Genomic DNA, 9,969 nt, shown 5'->3' with positions numbered 1-9,969 from the left:
ATATACATTTTTAAAATCACACCTTATCTATAACTAAAACCATCTCAGAGCAGTATGTATACTGGCTGGGCCCTTACAGGTGAGGTTTCTGCTTAAAACATGTTCTGACTGACGTGATATTATAGGCCACAAAGAAAACAAGAAAGTAATTGAAACCTAGACCTTTAATTAGCTGTACACAGAAAAAATCCCAATCTTTTTGAGATGCTCCTGCCAGTTGAAGAGAGTGTTTTTAAAGCACTTGATGGCATCTGACCCTCCCTCTGCCTCAGTAGTAAAAACAGTCTTCCCCTGCCCAGAGGAGATTTGAACACATTTGTTTTGTTTCCGAGAGAGTTAATGGAAATACTCAGCAGGATATTCATATTCAAAGGGATGGCCGCCAATTAGAGCAGTTATTAAGTCAAAAAAATTACTACTTCTATCATCCCTAATAATTCTCCCAACGCCACTGGCTCTTTCAATCTACTTGAACAAAATTCTGCTCTCCTCTCTCTTTATTCTGCGTCACCAGATAGTTGCCTCTTTTGTTCTTACCTCAGACTAATGCTGATTGTTTCCATACATCCTGTCTGAAGTGGCTGGAGTGGACTATTTTAGTGCTCTCTGCAGTGGGCATGGGCATTATTATTATATTTTTTTTAGGAAGAATAATCCCAGAAGTGATTTTATCACATGAAATATACTACAAGCTCTTAAAAATAGATCCTGTTGTGACATGAACAAAATGTCCTTTCCCGTTCTGTTGCTAATGCCACCCTCTATCAAGCCATGCTGGTTTTTATTCTGGTCTCTTGAATTTTCATTTCTATATCTCTCCAAGGCGAGGGAGAAATAAGCAACATAAGTTAAATGCAGTCATTGCCTTGACAAGCCTTCCCCCCCCCCGCACTGTCTCTGTCCTAGCATCACACACTGTAGGCAGGTAAAAGTTGGCTTGCATTTTTCATAAAACCATGGGAAAAAATACATACAACAGATTTTGGGCTCATTATAATGTTATGAAAGAGGAAAAGGCTCTTCTGAGCTGGGAGGGAGATAGAAAGAGGAGAGATCCTCTGCTTGCTTGAGAAGTCGCTTTCAAAGGTAAGTGTGATGGGTGGGAGGAATTTACTGTGCGCTGGTGTGAGATGACAGAAAACCAGAGTTACACATAAGGCAGCAGTGAAAGGGTAGGCGACTCATTACTGCCTGCTGTTTCTTAGAGGCTTTGACCTCCAAAACATCAGAATATACCTGGCCTGACACATTCAGTCCATAAATCACACTTTAGACACAGATTTCGAAGCCTAATTACTAATTTCAAAGTAATAGACTTTATGGCCAGGGCTTCCAAGAAATTTCCTAAACTCTGTCCACAGGATTTGTTCAAACCATCGTTTATTGGCTTACAGTGGGTAACTTGCTAAGGGGGGCTTGGCAACCACGCGGATTTTTGTGCGCTTTTGGTACTTGTTCTCTCCTGTCTCCGTTTGGTGACTGGCAGCAGCTGGCTGGGCGCCAGCAGTTCTGCCTGGACTCTACCCCAGCTGACTGTCAGCTGGTTCCCACAGCAGTACTTTCCTTTACATTAGTTTGCTGATTTTTCTGTCTGCTTCCCAAGCTCCCTCCTTCGTCTTTCTGTCAACTCAGTACCTTCAACAGCTCACATGCAGCAAGCACCTTTCCTGGGCCTCAGCCTGCTAATAAGTTACTGCATCACACCAGAGACACTTGCAAAACACTTTCTTTAGTGGGCCAGGGGCAAATGCTGCACTAAGATGGCAGATATCCAGCTGTGCACAGCATTGATGCTTCACTCACCCCTCACCAGGTAGGCAGAGGAGACAGAGCGTTACATATTACACTGCACATGCACAATATTGGCATTTACCCACACCCCAGCAAAGCTCAACCTGTCTACTCCAGCCATGACTACATCTACACACACTTTTAAGCCAGTCTGGGAGCAGAAGGGCAGGCAATGGTCTTGCAGTTTAGATTAAATGAATATTTGGGCCATACAGACAAAAGGCATTTGTGTGAATATACAGCTGTGCACAATACAAGAGATCCCGGTCTTACAGCATACAGGTATGTGGTTGGCTTCAACTACCTGAACAGTAACTCAAAGCCTCACGTGCAGGCTGAATGTGCTATGATAAAAAAAGGCCCTGTGTTTTCTAAGTGCGCAGAGTTGCTGCTCTTCTCATGCCTGTTTGCAAACAGATGGTGTATCAAAAAGGAAAGGTTAAAGGTGTGTGTTTCTGAGAAGACATCTGCAGCCCATCACCCCTCAGCTGGAGAATAAGGGTAACCTTGACAGAGGGTCCTGCACTTCAAAAGTATTTTCACAAGAATATTATACATATGGTAATTGCCCTTTGCTGAAGTACAGCTTGGGCAAGTGTCACAGACCTCTGCTCCCAAAGGGACTTCTGATCTCCCACCAGCCAGCACTGTTCAGGGTATTTTTGTAAGAGAGGGGAAGCTGAACATTGGTCACGTGAACAACATGCATACATGCAAACTACAGCGCAGGTGTGCATACTAGGAGAGGTTATGAAAACAACTGAAGGTTGGTTTTGTTCTGATTTTACTCTTCATTAAGATTATATCACTATTAGATAGAAACCCCACATGAAACTTTTCAAAATAAAAACTGCCAACAAGCTTGTCCATGAATTGTATATACACCTTCCACTGAAAATCACTTTTGACGTCACAGAACATATTCACCTGAACCAAATTTTCAGAAATTTTCCTCCCTTATGGAAAACAGTAGGCTCAGAAGATATTTTTAATTTTTTTCTCATGGGGAAGAAAAAACAGCCAAAAAAACAGAGATATTTTAACATGGACCAGTATCACCCCAAATCCATGAGACTTACGCTAAAAAACTCACCCACCAGTGAGCTTTTAATTGTTTCTGTGTCAGCCTGCTTGGCCTACCAACCCTTCCAAGGTCCAGGGTATTGAGGTGACCTCCTAAAAATGACACAGTCTAATTATCCCACCCTCCGAAGCTTTGTGCAGACACCTGTTTAAGAGGAGCACATGAAAGTCACCGGTTTTGCATGCCGACAGGGTATGCCATGGTGTTCATGCCAAGCTACACCAGGGCCACCCCCAGGCTGAGGCCCTTCGTGGGGATTAGCCTGAGGAACCATGGGATGAATCAGGCATCACCCAAAGCCTGACAATGGCAGCTGAAGCAACTAATATTTATAAGAACTGAACCCATTTCTATGCCAAGAGCGATGACCCAGGCTCCTCAACATGCCTACGGCTGCCAGCATGGCTGCACACTTCCCAAGACTGCCTAGGCTCCCCACAAACCCTGCAAAAGATTTGGGGTAATGGGAAACATGAGGATACATTGAAACACTCTCTTGCACACACAGCAGCTTTGAAAATGGGGTTTAAAGGCACAGAGGGACCATCTCAACGGGCAGTTTGTGAGTGCATGCAAGCTCATCCTGCCCTTCTCTGGTCCCCCAGAGGCAGAGGAGTCTTTCAGCCATGCTGGGAGCCAACTAGTTTGGAAAAAGTGCAGAGGGAGCCCACTCTTCCAGCAAACACCCTGCTGATGTACTCTTAAGGGCATCAAACATTTTATCCATTAGCAAATCATGAGATTAAAAGCATAATCACAAGTATAATGAAGAAACTGTAACTCCTTTGTCAATTTAATTGCCACGGTGAGCACACGGAACTGTCGGGAACAAGTTTTATTGTAGAGTCTTTATCTGAAGAAAATGTTAGCAGCTGTTATCTGCATTTCACCTGCAGATTCCCCTCCAAGGAGGCAGCTGAGGGCAACAGGCGGAAGGCAAAAACCTGGGTCCAAGTGAACTAGGAGGAACATTTGCCAGGGGACAAGCAAAATAAGTTTTCAGAAGTGTGCGTGGGGAGAATAAAGAGAAAGACACAACTGATGCCATTGAAACAGATTAACATGTATATACTAAAGAAGGGACCAGGACAGCAATATACTTTCTTTTCCCATCTATTCTTTTAGTGGGCTTCAGTAACTTCTCAGCTTTGTTAACCATTAGTTAATAAGGAGATGGAGGTGCCCATCACTCCTCAATACCATATAGTATTCCCACCCCTCTTTTCCAGAGTACAGTAGAAAAGGACTTAGAACCTGATTTTTTTTATTATTTTAGGGACAGGGGCTTCTATTCCTTTTGTTGTAAGTAGTTGAAAACCTGTACCAGATCCCCATCTCCTTGGATTTCAGGATTGGGGTTATATTACGTATGAATCTGGGTGTTGTATAAGGTCTGCTCACCTACTGCGCAAAAAAGCTAAAACTCTTCCTTTTATCTGTGTAAGAAGTTCAGCTGTCTAGAAGGCAACGCATATGAGTCAGTTTGGATGTCGGTTTGCATGAAGCAGAAGCGGTTCCCTGCAGAGAAGGAAATTTCACATTGTCACAAAAGCCAGTGTGAGTCCAGAACCAGCTCAGCAAATGTGAAAAATCTATCTGAATTTTCGGGTTTTAGGGAAAAAAGCCTTGGAAGGGACACCTAAGTTGAGCGATGAATCCAGATGGAGCCTTTTTGCCACTAGGTGGTGATGGCTGATAATGAATTGATGCAACATGTTCTCAGCCCCGGTCCCACCGCACCTCAGCACACACTCCTCACCACTCACGCTCTGCTGTTACCACACAGCCCACTCCATCTGACCTCTGCCTGAGTGACACATTAGAGGACTTTACCAAATACATGAAAGTGTCATTTAATTAACTAGAGATGGTGAATGAAGAGGAGACCAACAATGACAAATTGGTTACTTGCAAGAGGATGCTAGCAATAAAGGTAGTATCGGTAGCTTGAGCCAGTCCCGAAGTCACACAAACGGAACATAAATGACCAAAAATTCTTTTTCTGACAGAACCAAATCTGCAAAATATTCACCATAGTCTGCTGGCAAAAAGCAGAGTTTTCTGGAACAGCAGCTCAAGGCTGAGGCACAGGGCAGGCTCGTAAGGCACAGGGATCTCACACATGAAGGTGAAAGCACTGCTGTCAGAAGAGGCCAAGCATGCCTCTACCCTGCCCACACCGTCTCGGCAGCAACATGTGGCCACAAGCCCCCTGGGCTGCAGGGCCCATGCAGCCACCCTGGTACAGGGCTGTGCTGTGTACCATGCTGCAGCCGGGCTCGGCACCCCTTCCCCGTCCCATTCCTTTCTGTGAGCTTAGCAACTACTGCCCTTCCTATTAAGCACATGATACTCTGCTTCTTCGTAACCCTAATTAAGAGGTTTTATTCTTATTATAGAAATTGTCTACTTGGAACAAAACGGCAATTTTCTGTTATCAAATGATGACCTTCTGAAAGACGTAAGAGGACTAATGCACTTGGCAACGGCTAATGACTGCATGTCAAATAGCCCTTTGCTTTTAGTGTGCACCCATCTGCTTCTTGATGCTCTTTCATGGCCTGTGTATCGGAGTCTGCTGAAGACCATCCCAGCCAGTAAAGGTGCCCCTAAAACAGGGGCTTCAAGGGACACGTCCCGTCCTCAGGGAGATGCCTTCAGCCCACAGCCTGCCTTGGAGCAAAGGGCTTTGCTGCCAGAGCGGAAAGGCACGGGCAAAGGAAGGGATAGGGAGAGAGGACAGACCACGTGTGGGTGGGAACCATGGCAGTGGGGCATTCCCCGCAGTTCTGTGCCTGGTAGGCTCCTGCTCAGGTCCCAGGCAGTACCAGCGGCTTGCAAGATGACCAAAGCTATGGTGACTCTCACCTAGGTGAGATATTCACAATGAACACAATGTACCCATTATTACATTGATCAGTTCAACATGCATATGAGCCTGACGATCAGCTGTTTCCTGTCCTGAGAAAGTTTCAGGGGGCTTTACAGTTGTAAATACATATTAAAAAGGTTAGTTTTTTCCCCCAAACAATATTAGATGTCCTAAGAATCTTTTAATCTAGCTGGCATAGCTCTTCCTTCACTCCAGAATTTCCTCCCACCCCTTTCCTGGAGTGTTTCAAGGGTCACTCTACATTTTCATGCCTCGACCACCACTGTCTAAGGAGGGAGACAGGCCTGCCTGGCTGAAGTGAGCAGTCACCTGCAATCAGCACCAGAGAGTGACGTGCTGGTACAAATACAGTATTTGTAACTCTCAGAGCAAACCACAAGCAGAAATTTGTTTTTACGAAACATTAGTCATTTTAGATAACAACAAATCAGTACAAATCCTGTCTGTATTCACATAAATTACCAGCTCTGGATAGCTGACCCACTTCATCTATAATCTTGGAACAAAATCTTGACCATGAAATTTGAGGCAGATTGGTTTCACTTTGGTCAACTTGGAAAGGAAGAAATAGAAAACATGTTAATATGGGGCTCAGAACAAGGACTTATTTCCACTTTAACTCAGGCTGTCTTGTTCTTGCAGTGATATATGGACTAAAATCTTCTGCAAGTGTCCTGTTTAGATTATCTGCAGTTCAGTTACCCATGAAAGTGGATTCTGGTGACAAACACAGCTTGAACCTGTCCTTTGAGTACTGTATTATGAGTGTGGCAAGTGCCACTCTCCTTGCTACCACACTCCAAACCCAGTATTACAGGGCTCCACCAAGAGCCTGGTTCTACCCATTGCACTGTGCAGGTACATATGGGGCACTGCACAAATATCTGAAGACTGCATTAAGGAGAAAGGTAACCATTCTATGCTAAGATATGTGTGCATCTTATTGATAAAATCCCAAAGCATTTCTGACCTAAATTAACCTACCAAATCTCTGAGACCACAAGTCCTTGCTGCTTAACAAGCCCCTGCAGCTGTCGCGTGGTTGTATGGGCTGTCTTACATTTTCAAAGAGCCACAGCAAACCTGGCTATTGCTGGCTTCTCTTTGTAGAACTTGAAACTGAAGCCACAAGTTTTGGCTGTACTCCCTGTTTAAATATATGAGGTTTTTTTAATGAAAGTACAGGCTAATGGGAAAATTAAGTCATATTCTAGGGATGTTATAGATTAATTGGAACAATAGATCTACATCACAAGTTGACCAAAAATTCAACTGAGCACCTGAACATTGTCTAAGCCAACACCAGCTTGCACTAGCAAATAAAACCCAGTCTTCTGGAGACCAAATGGAGACAAAGCTGTAGTCCATCACCCAATCTTTTTCTAGATGGATGCCAACACCCATCACTGTGTCCTCTCTCACCTCCAGCTTCAAGGAAACATAATGTGGAGCCACAAGCCATTAGCAAGGCTAACCTTCACCCTTGTGCTGAGGATTCAATTCAAAATCTAATGCAAATTTTTAATCAGCCACAGTATTCATTCTGTATGTAGAAAAACTTTTATTTTTAATAATACACAAAAAGAGGACTGAGAGCAAAGCTATTGATTCACTATAACAGTAACAGCATGACTGTTTTACTAGTGTATAATTTCTGGTTGGTAAATTTTTGAGGTGAATATTTGAGGTGAAAGAATATAAGCAGACAACTCCCAGGTAACCAGCAGGAAGAACTACACATAAGAGACAGGTCTAATGTTCAGAATACCTGTGGACATTAACAATGTAATCCTGTCACTACTTGTAACTCATAATGAACAGTGGCAATGGGGTTCTTGGGAACTGGATGGACTCACATAGCTCGTTATTTTAAATAAATACCGTAATCGGTATGAAATCCCAGCAACTAAAATATGAAAACAGTATGAACTACCAGTCTTTTATGGGACGGAAAGAATTATCCATAGCTATCCAAAGGCTAGTTTAGCTTTCATATACTTGTATATAAACCATGAGTCACTTTACATCATCTTGCCTCCAACTCTTTGCAAAACATAGAGGTTTTGTTAGTGGTGTTTAAGCTAACTGCAGGTATTCTAGGTTTATTTTGTGTGGGATAGAAAGAAAATTATTAGCGTTTTGCTTAAAAGGAGAGAAAATGTAGATTTATATTGACACAAGGAGAACAAGGTGAGGAAGAGTACATAAGCAACTGCATCATGAAAATCTTACTATCGAATACTAGAGGGAAGAAACATGGATTTTTCTCTTCTTACAACAACAGACAGAACCAGCCCCAATCCTGCAACGAGAATATGGCTGATCTCACCTGCACCCCCACCTCCTCCCCTAAGAAGGCTCTGCGGTTGCCCTGCACACAGGCAAGCCAATATCCTAAAGCTGCATGCTGTGCACAGACCCATGGTATTTCAAGATGTACACGAAGACTCCTGTAGTACAGCAGTGTCCCTACTGCTTGCCCTGACTTTGTACCTGATGCCTTGCAAGAGAAGCAGGGAGTATCAGGAAGCCCAGCTCCTGCCACTCACCCCCTCTGACAGGTCACTACAATGCTCTGGTTTGCTTTCCCCACTTATAAAATTAGAATAACGATTACTCCTTTGAACATTTTCAGCCCTTTTGATGGATGTTTCTACAATTACAACATTACTATTGCAGGATATTAGATAAGCCTGACTGTTCTCTGGCAAAGCATCCAGGTAAGTAATTTGTCCATTTTAGTGACAAACAGATATTGAGATGCTAATTGAGTAAATTGGCATGAGAATAGAAAAAACAGATTATTCATTTTCAGTTTCCTCCCTTAGCAGCTACCAAATGCTCATGGGAGTACAGAGGGCCCATCCTAACAGCTGCTTTATAATTTTAAGCACGCTCACTCATTTTAAAGAAATTTATTCTACTTCTGTTAAACACCATGTGCAGTTTCAACTTCTAAAACTGACATCGACTCCAGTGCTTCGTGGTGACCTGCCAACAGCTGGCAGAGAGCTGGCTGCTGCCTCTGCCAAAGAGGATTAATGCCAAATAATGTTGACTGGAGGTAGAAGACCTAATTCTATTTCTAGCCACACTGGTATAAAACTGGAGTGGTAATATTGTCTACAAAAGATGGATGCAGTGGTATAAAAGGATTTCAGCTGGAGAGCATTGGGCTCCAAGGAATTGTTGGGATATTTTTTTCAAGGACATGTGTTTGGAAACTACTAGGAATGTTAAATTGGCTATAAAGATTTCCAATGGAAAAGTAACAGTACTTCCAATAATCTTAGCTGCTATGTGAATAAATGTAATTAGGACACATTTAAGTTTGTTCAATCATTACCAAAAAAGGTTATTTGCAATCTTTAAAGTAAAATGCCCCTAAGTATTAAGGTAGCATGCAATTTTGTTAGCAGCAAAACAGGCAAAATATATTGCAAGCTGAAATCCGTTTTTTTCCCCCTCTAACAAAAGCTCTCCTAACTCCTTATACTAAAACATTTGCAGTAGAAAAAGACTTCTAAGGGGTTTATTTGGATTTTGTTGGTTCTTTGTTTTTATGGGAGACATTTCCAAGCTTACTGTGTATCATTTCTCTTTAGTCAAATGCACAAAAGGACATTAACAATTAGTGAAGTAATTACAATTGTTATGAAAAAACCAACCCAAAATCCTGCAGTAGCTGCAAGCACTACACAGAGTCCCCCTGAGCCCCTGCTTGCTCATCATCGGCAGAGCCCTTCTTTACATGTTTGCTGAAGAAGTCAAAGGTGTGAGGAGGCCAACCATCCTGCAGCTTCTCTCCACTGAAACCCAGCCGCTTGAACCTTCCAGAGGGTGGGAAGGGCAGGCAGGACACGGCCAGGCACAGGAGACTCAGCTGTCTGAGAAGGTCACTCGGGCTCCCCTGGCACGTTCAGGCCACAGAGCATTACCTCGCCCCACGTAAGCACCTCTGTTAAACAGAGGAGCTGTGCTGTGAGCAGGGATGGGGCTTGGATGACCAGTTCAGAGGCAGCAGCTGATGGGATCAGCATCTCCAGTCATCCAGACCACTCTCTCCCTTAGCACCTTTCTGGGGCTTTGTAAGGATAACACTGCTTTCTGAGTTTACTGAAGTTTAATTGCCTTTCCTTGAACCATTCCAAAGTGAGAACTTGTCTTCAGCATGCCCTGGCCAGCTGGGGGAAGGCATACC

The sequence above is a fragment of the Falco biarmicus genome, chromosome 9 (genome assembly GCF_023638135.1).
Source record: "Falco biarmicus isolate bFalBia1 chromosome 9, bFalBia1.pri, whole genome shotgun sequence".
Classification (NCBI taxonomy): Eukaryota; Metazoa; Chordata; class Aves; order Falconiformes; family Falconidae; genus Falco; species Falco biarmicus.
The sequence above is the reverse complement of the archived record's forward strand: the minus strand, read 5'-3'. Positions refer to the sequence as shown.